We start from the raw sequence: 6,844 nt of genomic DNA, 5'->3' as shown, positions 1-6,844 counted from the left end.
AATTTTAAGTTAATTTTTTTAAAAAAGTGGAGGAATAGTAAGTAAACCCACAAGCAATAACCTTCCACATAGCTTTCAGTTCTTAACAGTTCTCTAAATCAACTTGACAATAATTGTTTTGGTTGTTGTGAGCCTTCAAGTCATTTCCGACTTATGGCAACCCTGACATGAACCTATCACAGGGTTTTCTTGGCAAATTTCTTCAGAGTGAGGTTGCCAATCCCCATTGACTAAGGCTGAAAGAGTGTGACTTGTCCAGAGTCAGTCACCCTGTGGGTTTACATAGCTGAGTGGGGATTCAAACCTTTGTCTCCAGAGTCACAGTCCAACACTCAAACTACTACAGTACGCTGGCTCTCAGTAGTTAATTACTGTGAACTAAATGAAGAAAGCTTGCAGTAAATCACAATTATGAGGTGGAACAAGGGGTTGTCCATTAAAAATACTCCCTGAGTCCATCTTTTCTGTTCTAAAACCAAAAAGAAGTAATGAGCCAAGACATTTTCAGCTCTTTTTATCTTTCCCCAGTCTCTGGGTTTTCTTCCTCTCATATGCTAGAATGGCATTTGTAATTGCTGAAAGATACAGGATTTTGAAAAAAATTGAGATTGGAATGTGTAATTCTGATAAATCAGATAATCCAGAAAACCTGGAATGTTTCAGATCTGTGCATTCCACCAATCTGTACTCAAACTATTATTCTGGCTGCCCAAAACAGTGGGTTAAATCCTATTGCTAGCCTCAGCTACAGTGGGACCATTGAATCAAAGCACTTTATCACGCAGGGAAAATTGGGGTTTAAACAACAATTTTCCCATGAAAATCGTGCAGTCGTGATTAACATTTTCACACACATAGCAATTAAAGGGCCATTATCCCAGGAATAAACAGGCAATAAACAGCAACAAATCATTCACGGGATTTCCATGTGAATGATTTGTTTCTGTTTATTGCCTGTTTATTCCCAGGATAATGGAACTTTAATCATGATGTTGTGTGAAAATGTTAATTGCAATTGTGCGATTTTCATTGCCAAATTGCTGTTTAAACCCCCGATTTTCCCTGTGTGATAGTACAAAGAGAGTGAGGTATATCCCAATATATATCCATTGATTTAATGCATCTACTGCAGTACGGACTAACAATTGAATTTATCCTTGTTAAGTGTAATATATATGACAAGTTATGAACTGCAAGACAGTGTTGCCGTGCCATATGCAGGCACACTATATGAAGTTTTGAGCATACGCTGAAGCCGCACAACAATTAAAGAAATTATGTGTGCTCTCATGGCGTGCAAACTACCCTGCGCTGTGAGCACCTACCGCATTGTTTGCAATGGGATGTGAGCATACGCAGATTTCCACTTACGCGGGGTGGGGAGGGATCTGGAACACATATGTTGTATATGTTATACATCACATTTAACTTCTATACCTCAAGCATAGCAGCTTGCAGTGAAAAGTGCAAATTTTAAAATGTTTAACAGAGTAAATAATAAAAAGGTAAATATTTTATCATATATACCCGACTATAAGTAAATCTCATGTATAAATTAAGGGCAGATTTTGGGGCCATGATTGTGGATTTTGATATGACCCATGGATAAGTAAATGGTACAACCTAGGGCCATGTAATGAAGGATGTAAAGGACAAAGCAAAGGAAAATGCCAAAAAACTTACAAAATTTCAGCAGGAATAACTATTTGTGCTCATATAAAAGGCTGGATGGATGAGAGAGGAGAAGAAGGCCAGAGATTCCAGGGCAGATTAAACTCTTGCCTTTCACTAGGGGATGGATATTTGTATGTGTGTATTTGTGCCAACCATGGATAAGTCAACTCTGGATTTATGGGGTCAATATTTTAAACTAAATTTCTTGACTTATACATGAGTATAGGTCTTATCTGCATTGCAGAAATAATGCAGTTTGACACTGCTTCAATTGCTATGTCTCAAAGCTATGGAATTTTGGCATTTGTAAATATCTCACAAATCTACAAATTACAGAATTAGAACTACATCTCAGGAAAAATAATATATCTCCTTATCTCTTATTTTATTTTATTTTTAATCCTATCATTCTCCCAATGGTGAGACTCAGGGCAGTTTCCAACATAATTTTTAAAAGTGTCAGTAAAAACACAAAAAATTATGCATATAAAATGAGGTAAGTAAATTAATTATCCTATTAAGATACAAATTCAGTTAAAGCTGTTCAGATCCGCACACTAATGATAAATCATAGTAACAGAAGTCCAGCACACCCACTTAAAACCCTTTATTCTGACTGGCAGCTAGTTGCTGATGTCCTGCCTGTACTGTAGCAGTTACATCTTTTAAATAAAATATAAAGGCAGTATTTGAGACTCTAATTAAGTATCATAAAAATTGACTTCCATTAACAAATGGAAAGTACTCCCAAGCCTTCATTTTCTTTTTATACAGGATTGCTATTACTGGCATGTAAAGTGGATTTCAAACTATTTATGAAAGTATAACAGGATGGAAGTCGTTACATCTCAGCATTGTATTTCATTTAGCTAACTGAGGTTATTGTAGATGAAATTACTGAAGTGGTTTATTTAGGTGGACTATAGGAAAGGCCAGAATGGTCTCTGTGTTGCTATCTTCCATTATTTAATTTACAGGCAGTTCTTTCAACTAATTCAACTGTCTTCAACCATCTGAAAAGGCAGGACTGTGAGTTCTTTGCAATCTGTTTCAAAGGCTGGGATTTACAATTATCAGAGAACAGCGTAGGAGGAGCAATGAATGCTCTTGATTGATTCAAGGTACTGAGGAAGGCAGGGAGACGATGAGGATGAGAGTGTGGGCAGTCAGTAGCAACTGTAATTGATGCATTTAATGAGATCATAGCCTGTTTTACAAGATATGGCAACCACAAAATCATTAAGTAACATTATTAGATGGATCATTTGGTTTTGGTATACTAAAAAGATCCCTTAGTCAAGGAGAGGTGAAAGTCCCCCCTGCCTCCCCAGCATAATCTGGACTGTCATGGTTCCTTGTCTAGACAATGGAGAGTTGGAGAAACCACAGCTATGATGTGCCTTTCCAGTTGACACTACATGCAGTGCACTCATTTGGGACAACAGCAGGATGCCTCCATATGCCTCATAACCTCCTCACTGGGATCAGTTATTGGAAATAACAGCAGGATGTCCAGTTCTATTTCATTTCTCCACATATTTTCTATTCATTTTTCCTGAAGACGAGAGATGTTGTCTGGGCAGAAGCAAATATAGCTCCCCACTGACCCATGTGGCTTGACATTTGCTTCTTAAACCATGCTGATGGCATCTGTGAAGCCAGTTCTTGACTCAACTAGGTGTCTCAGAGACTATTATTTGAAACTTATGTCTCAACTAGGGCTTCATTTGCTCCAGGTTCTACTTGATTTCAGAAAGTGGCATGTGGACAAAGCCAAGACTGAATGAATTGTCTGAGAGCTAACACCATCAGAGGGCACAGCCATACTATGAATTGTTTATGGTCACTCAGTATCCATGCATCAATTTAAATACTGGGTATAAAACTGTGTATTTCCTTTTCTGTCCTAACTACTCGTTCCTTAACCAGAATGCAGAAAACTGCCTCCTCGAAATTGTCTATGGTCCATAACACACTGCAGAAATAGTTTATTGTAGTTTATTGTGGCACCACACATCTTTGACAAAGAAGGCTAAATGCTTCAGAAAACTGCAGTTCCCAGAATTCCCTAGCATTGAGCCAGGGCAGTTGAAGCAGTCTGAAATTGGATTATTTCTGCACTGTGTTTCGGACCTATGATTACCTTTTGAAGTTTATTGGGGCAACATGAACTGTCAGATCCTTTACATAAACTAAAAGCAACATCCACCTCGACATCTAATAACAGAGGAAGGGGTTTACTTGTGTTTTTCTGTACATCCATATTTACATTTTTAGAGCTGGAATTATAATGCCAAAAAGTGAAACTGACGTGGATGTTTTTATTACTCAACTACTCTACTATAATCATACCTGAGAAAATTATTGTGATTATTTATTTTGAGATTCTGGAGCAAAGATGAGATGAAACAGCACTGACCTATTTATAATCCCTTAAGGCAAGCAGACTGACATCTGCTAATTAAGGTACTGTGTGAATTTTTAATGTAATTGAGTATCTCATCTAGTGCACGTACTAGTACAGCACCATTGACAGAGTGTTTTAGCTGTCATCTGCTATAAGCTTTGTGCATTGGGAGGAGGGAGAAGCATGCTATGCTTTAATCTAAGGTAGTCTAGTAATGGTATGCAACATGCTTGCGCATCAGAGTGGAAAAGTCTGAAAAGTTTAATAGTGGTAGCTCAGGAGTGTAGTCTGTTAATACTTTCCCCTGGATTCTTCTTTCTTGGTTGACTCCATAGCCTTCCTGTTTGTTGTGAGAGAGATGACCTATTAAGTAGCTTTTAAACTGAAAGACATAAAGCCTGAAAGTTGTGCAGCTGGGACTGGAATAAGGAAAACTGGAAGCTGACTTATACCTTATATCAGGTTTCCTCTGATTGCAAACGCACTTTTCCCACCCCCACTTTAAAAATGGTCATGCAGGGAGCATGCAACTTGTTTTTAAGCTGCTTCTGAGAAGCTTCTGGGGAACATTTTGACTTAAGAATGAGTCATATACATTCTGCAAGTCTTGTTTTCAGAGAGATTATCTCACTGTCATTTCCTCCCACACTGCACACAGGATGTAAACTTCACACCCCTGTGCCCAGACAGTAGGCATCCCGTACCTGATCCAGGCATCCCATACCCGAATGGGATTTTCCAGTTCTTTGCAAGGTACAGGAGAAGCCTGGATCGCGTATGGGATACCTACTGTCTGGGCATGCGGGTGTGTGATAAAGGAGCTTACTGCAAACACATTTTCAGCCCAATCCAGGCACGGGGGCAGAATCAGGCTGGAATGGAGGAGAACCGGGTTTTATGGCACATGAAGTTGCTGCTGCACTGCCACCCGACCATCACTCATCCTCCAGCCCCACTTTTCCTGGAGATTTTTGTAGTACAGAAGCTTTCCATGCTACCAAAATTGGCCAGCAGAGTGCAGCACAGGGACGGGTGATGGTTGGGCAGCAGCACAGCAGAAAATTTTTGTGTGATAAAACCGTTTCCCCCCGTTCCAGCACAATCCTGTCTTGGGCCCAAATTTGGCTGAAAAGTAAATGCGATAAGCTCCAAAATCCACCTACTGTAGTTTACATCCTGAAACTAGCATGGGAGGAAAGGCCAGTGCGATAATCTCCACAGATATACCATACTCCCCTCCGCCCCACCATCACCATAGCAAATTCAAGAACAGAAGGGAGAAATCATAGAGGAGGTTAAAAATTGTGTGAGTCTTTATGTTGCTCTTCATGATCTTGGAAATTATGAAGACTACAGAAAGATGAGCAAAGTGTCAGGAGGGGTTTGGAGATGAACAAACACATTTTTAATGTATATAGTGTTCATATATATATATATATATATATATATATATATATATATATAAAACATACAAGTGAATATAATAGGTTAGCTATTAGAAACCCTTTCCCTTCAACTGTTCCAATTCATCTTTTAATCTCTGTAATCTTTTTAGCTGCTTTTAAAATGCCACATGTTCTTGCTTCAAACCAAGTTTAAACTGCAAAAGTAGTTTACGCTCAGTTAAATCAGAGGAGAGGAGAGGAGCTTTTCCCTTTCTAGTAGGCTCAGGTCAAAGCAAACAGTTGCATCCTCTCCTAGTTTGTCTTGCCTTGCCTGCACTGGCCAGAACACCCCAGGGTCAGCCTAGAGTATCCTGGCCCTGGAATTGTCCTGATCTCCCCCCCCCCCCCCCCCCCCCCCCCACATATAAGATTTTCAGACCAGTGCTTAAGCGGTGACAAATTGTCACTAAAATGTTTAGGAAGAGCATGTGTGTGAAATCTGGATGCACTTCCTACACATTGGAATCGTCGGCTCCCCTCCAGCATCCCTGAATCATTTGGGGAGCAGCTATTTCCTATGAATGCAGAGTTTCCTTTCATAGGAAATGGCTGCTCCCCAAACCATTCACCGACACTGGAGGGGAGTCGACAATTCCCTGACCTTTAGGAAGCACGTCCAGCTTCCTCACATGCACACTTCCTAAATGCTTTAGTGGCGAGTTGTCAGCACTTACCCCACGGTAAGCGCTGGTTTGGAAATCTTCATTCACACATAAATACCATTCTGTTTGTTTGCTGTTTGCATCTATGTTCCACTGTGCCACCTAATGCATCTGACACCATGCCGCATTGCTTCATTCTGTCATCAGAATTAGGTGCCCAGTAATGATCACATGGTTGGGCACCTCATTCTGACCTCAGAGTGAATGAGCAGCAGTGGTGGATTTGCCAGGCAGCACAGCAGGACACATTCCAAATGGCTGTGCAGCTTCGGAACAGAGGGCTCCAATCTTTGAAAATGCCTGTTAAGAGGGGCATACCCTGGTTCTAATGCTGAATGGGCTGGAGATTGTCACAGTTCTTCTTGCACCAGAACTGGGATTTCAGCCATGTGGTGTTTAGTCTGCCTGCCAAGAAGATGAGGGCTGGGGGTTGGGAAGACTGTTTTATTTGACCCTTGCAGACAGGGCTTTAGTTCTTCCTGATTAATAACTTTTGTCATCTGAATGACACTCAAAGGTTGCTTGGCCAGCATGTCCCACTTTTCATCTGTGAAATGTGGAAGGCATGTAAATTTGGAATTACCTCAAAGAAGATTTAACTATTAAACAAGATTTTTTTAAAAAAATTAAAAAGTATCTCACAATGAAGAATTTAC

This window comes from Sceloporus undulatus, chromosome 2 (assembly GCF_019175285.1).
Source record: "Sceloporus undulatus isolate JIND9_A2432 ecotype Alabama chromosome 2, SceUnd_v1.1, whole genome shotgun sequence".
NCBI lineage: Eukaryota > Metazoa > Chordata > Lepidosauria > Squamata > Phrynosomatidae > Sceloporus > Sceloporus undulatus.
This window is presented reverse-complemented; position numbering follows the sequence as displayed.